The sequence below is a fragment of the Andrographis paniculata genome, unplaced genomic scaffold (assembly GCF_009805555.1).
Source record: "Andrographis paniculata isolate CXL003 unplaced genomic scaffold, ASM980555v1 Contig58END, whole genome shotgun sequence".
Lineage (NCBI taxonomy): Eukaryota > Viridiplantae > Streptophyta > Magnoliopsida > Lamiales > Acanthaceae > Andrographis > Andrographis paniculata.
This window is the reverse complement of record NW_026137593.1, coordinates 2,735,019-2,738,741: the sequence shown is the minus strand read 5'-3', so window position 1 is coordinate 2,738,741 and position 3,723 is coordinate 2,735,019. Positions and strand designations below refer to the sequence as shown.

The 3,723-nt window shown below is 30.7% G+C and overlaps 1 long non-coding RNA gene across 1 annotated transcript; it reads right to left on the bottom strand.

Annotated features, from left to right (window-relative positions):
* Positions 1–760: 760 nt before the first annotated feature.
* On the bottom strand, positions 761–2,900 carry LOC127257589 (uncharacterized). Its single transcript, XR_007840023.1, has 3 exons — positions 2,800–2,900; positions 2,307–2,363; positions 761–1,119 (listed from the first exon to the last, which is right to left on the bottom strand). It is a non-coding gene; the product is annotated as an uncharacterized LOC127257589 (long non-coding RNA).
* Between the last annotated feature and the right edge of the window lie 823 nt (positions 2,901–3,723).

Below are 3,723 nucleotides of genomic sequence, written 5' to 3'. Positions count from 1 at the left end.
AAATGGATCAAACTCCCATGGATAAGCCGGTATCAGACCATCCGAGGTTTAATATAGATTAAATGGATTGAATAGACTACTCATGTCAACAATATGCACATTTTTTTCGGAAGCCCTAGAGTAATTTGATGATAGGTGACCTCCGGTGAAGTCTCTCATGTGCGTTAGTGAAGACAGAAATTTGTATTGACCTGTGGGGCCAGTCTATGATATCGACATGCTCGAATTTGTATGACTTGCGGGTCGAGGTGTCAAAAATTAATACTACATTATATTATCAAAATCAAATAAAATATAAAAATAAGTTATGAAAATTAATGTAAAATTAAATATAAATATTTTATAACAAAGTATATAATGTATGATTCAGAAAAGATAAATAATAAATAAAATAAAACTATTACGTCAAATTCGTACAATATAATTATTTAAAATTTGTAAATTAAATATAAAATAATTTTAATAAAAATATAAAAATAATTATAATTATCTAATATAAGGTAAAATATAAAAGTAGTAATCATTAGAATTCTTAGTTTTTACTATTTACGGTAATAAAAAATGATAAAAATATAAAAATATTGTAAAATATGATATGAACATTTCTAGTATTCTATTTAAATTCAATGTTGGTATAAATACAATTAATAAATAGACATAAAAAATCTAATTTATATTTTCCTCCGTCCCATAAGAAGTTTGTCATTGTGTTTTTGCATGTTGATATTTGAATATTAATTATTATATCAATATGAGTACAAATCAAGAGAAAAGGAAAAAGATAAGTTTATTAGTCTCTTATAATACAAATACAATGACATTTGTGAAGTAAATTTATAATACCTCCAGTTGGCTCATACTGGAAATGCTACCGCCACACTGCATCATGAGGTTGTCACCTCCTATTTCGGGCCCACAATACAGTGTTAAGGCTAAAATTAACCATAAAAATGCATTATTATATAACAAAATCTTATTTATGAATATTTACAAACACGCTCCTAAACAAGAGGTTTTTCAGGTTAAAACTTTACATATAATACAATAGATGTAGGTTTCCTCACTTAGCCCGTCTTTCTATATCCCGAGACGTCCCTGTCTCGGATGTGCCATGCATACCTGAAACAAATGTTTTTCTTAAAAGCAGTCTAGAATTAAATCCATTTTAAGAATTAACGTGAAATATGTCATTTCATACATTTTTAAAATAAAGTCTAATTCCCGCCAATCATAGAATACGTGTCATGTCATGCCAATAGTGAAATGATGCAACAAAGATATCAAACTCGACAACAATGCACATCCACATATATATACATCCGCCGAAGTGAGCAGCCGGAATAACCTCGGCTCCATAATCATAGGCTCACTACATCTGTCTAAGTGAGCAGCCGAAATACCCTCGGCCCTGTAATAACAAGCTCACTAGACCATCATCAATAAATAACCGGAAAATCCTCGGCTTAAGGAAGGACCTGATAAACCCATAATAATATAACGGTCATCCGGTCACTCCCATATACCCACCATAAGACTCCCACTATCAATACATGGATAGTCGAACGTTGTCGCCATTAATCACAAGACGCCTCATAGTCTGTGATAGCGAAGATAGGACCCCCACTGACTAGCCCTATCCCGTGTAATGTAGTAGAATCCGTGCAACCTGGAATCACTCAAGGGAAACCCGGAAACTCTACTCCTCCTCGCGCGCCCTAACGGGATCACGTTTGGAGTTTGGCATATAATCCTAAACTACCGGTAGACCTCACCAGTGGCTAGCCCAATGAGTGGAACAACACCGAACACAAATGATTAGACCAAATACGTCTCAACGACAATGGGTTTAATCCCTGAATGACCGTGCGACTAAGTCACCCAATTGTCCGACTACTATCGTCCAGTATCGCCAAAGTGTTACGGTACATCGGGGTCGAATATTCTAACCCCAGATGATGCCCTCGCCTAGCACTACTGCACACGACGACTAGATGATAGATCTATAAATCATATCCGATAAACTGTGCAATATGTGTGCATCATGTCAAATAAGTGAATTTACCGAAAAGGGCTGGTGAGACAGCTCACCTATCCTCCTTTTCATAAATTCACCTACGCGATCAAATACATATATCAAATATCATGAACCGGGAAATCTCCCACATGCATACGCACACATATATATATAAATATATACATGCAATGACAAAATGATTCACATAATATCACATTAACATATTAATTAGAATCGCATGCAACATGCATACCTAATTTCTTAAAATTATATTTAATTCCTTACTGCTTACCTCTTATCGACACTCCCTAGCTTTTGCAATCTCACCCAAATCTTCTCCAACGTACACCTGTCCCATTATTTACTCAAATCAGCTGAGCTATATGCTTATTCATAGGAGCTACCTGCTTATTCAAAAGCTAATTTTTATAATTAGTTCGTTGGGTTTCAAACTTCTATATTTAGTAGACTACGATATTCTAGCTATAAAACTCTTATACCTCATAATATTTATATCGTCCGATTATTAAATAAAAAATACTTAACGATATGAATAAACAGGCAGGTGTAGTGCACCGCCATTTTCAATTCAGCTCGAATCGATACAAAATTCTCAGAATATAATGCTAGGACTATGAATAGGCTATTAGCTAAAGAAATTCATCGATTAAATAGCCAAATAGCCAATTATGAATTTTTGAAGAATTTCTAATTTAATATCCCTAATATCGAAATTCATATTAACATTCATAATTAAATTCTACGTATAACAAGGAATACAATACCGAAGTCAGAATCGAAATCGAACGGCTAAATTTTTTTCTTCCTCTTTCTTCTTGTCTGCCTTCTTCTTCTCGCGTTCTCCTTCTCCTTCTCCTTCTTTCGCATGTAAGGTTTGATTTACATATATAATTATATTATTATTATTATTATTATTATATATTATATTATATTATATTATTATTATATATATATACTTATATTTATATATTATTAATACCATCATTATCATCTCCTTATTATTATTATTATATTATTATATATATTATATTTTATATTTATTCTTATCGATATTTATCAGTTTAACCGTCTCTATAATTATAACCAATATACAAAATAGAAATAAAATTTATTTTGAAATATTAATTTCTTGATCCCAAAATATTATAAAAATTATTTTTTATAATAATATTATTTTATACACTCCAAAATCGGGACATTACAAAATTATTCAAATATAATGATATTTTTAGTGTCAAGTACAATGTAAAAACCAAGTGACAACCTTGCACTGGGATGAAGGGAGTATTATATTTACTCAACCTTTTCTTCTTCTAATTTCTTTCATTCTCCTCCTTCTTTGGTTTGATATTCTCCAGGTTCGCGTTCATTTTTTCCCCGACTTCAACTTCAAATCCGCCTTAATTAAAAAAAAAAAAAAAAAAACCTATCAATTTAACAAACAGTTTTAAAAATATGAAAAATCAAGTGATTTGAAAAAATTTAAACTCTAAAACTTCAAGAATAAAAATAATAAACTTCATGCTCTTCTTAAACATATATGTGATATATATAATACCAGGTAAATATATGTAATATAGGATTTTCCATTAAAAATTTTTTGTCAATTTTCTAAAATTCTCCATATAAATTTTGTTATTATAATTATTTTTTTAATTTAGATATCCTAAATTTTTGTGATGTCATAA